The sequence below is a fragment of the Halyomorpha halys genome, unplaced genomic scaffold, assembly GCF_000696795.3.
Source record: "Halyomorpha halys isolate HHAL.00 unplaced genomic scaffold, Hhal_1.1 Scaffold769.1, whole genome shotgun sequence".
NCBI classification, from domain to species: domain Eukaryota; kingdom Metazoa; phylum Arthropoda; class Insecta; order Hemiptera; family Pentatomidae; genus Halyomorpha; species Halyomorpha halys.
Genome location: NW_027112617.1, coordinates 475112 through 475641, shown reverse-complemented (window position 1 = coordinate 475641; position 530 = coordinate 475112). Strand labels below are relative to the sequence as shown.

At 29.6% G+C, this 530-nt stretch overlaps 1 protein-coding gene across 1 annotated transcript in view; it reads right to left on the bottom strand.

Moving 5' to 3' along the window:
- LOC106686047 (uncharacterized) overlaps positions 1 to 530 on the bottom strand; it is a gene marked incomplete at its 3' end in the record, with an annotated part of 7217 nt that overhangs the window by 2715 nt on the left and 3972 nt on the right. The window lies entirely within an intron of this gene.

Here is a 530-nt window from a genome sequence, read left to right as displayed (position 1 = left end):
TTATCAGAGGATAGGCTTACACTGGGAAAACTCTAACTTGCTTCTATACTATTGATCATAATAATAATAATAATAATAATAATAATAATAGAGATTAAAATAAAAGTGTGAGAAAACTTTAGATGTCTTTTTAAAATAAAATTAATACTTACTTCCAATTTATAAAATTAAAAGCATAATATTTTAAAGATAATTGCTTAACGCAACTAATTCTATTGAAAAAAGAACACAAACATTTATTGTCTCTTTTGAAACTTAAATTAGTAGATTTACTTGGCTAACGCGAGGGTTTTTTTTTTTATGACCCCCTTCCTGGTCATTGCTGATATAAGGTGGGAGGGGAGGTTGATATAAGATGTGACCAACCTATTCTAACCATGGTGGGGAGTAAAGTTTTTCATTTCGTGGGCCCGCTATGCATTTGTTATTCCCTATCTGGTGGGAGTCCTCTTCCCGTATTTAAAATATAACTAATAAGTGGGAACTTGACAACTTTTTATATTATTATAAATAAACTGGATTTATGGATA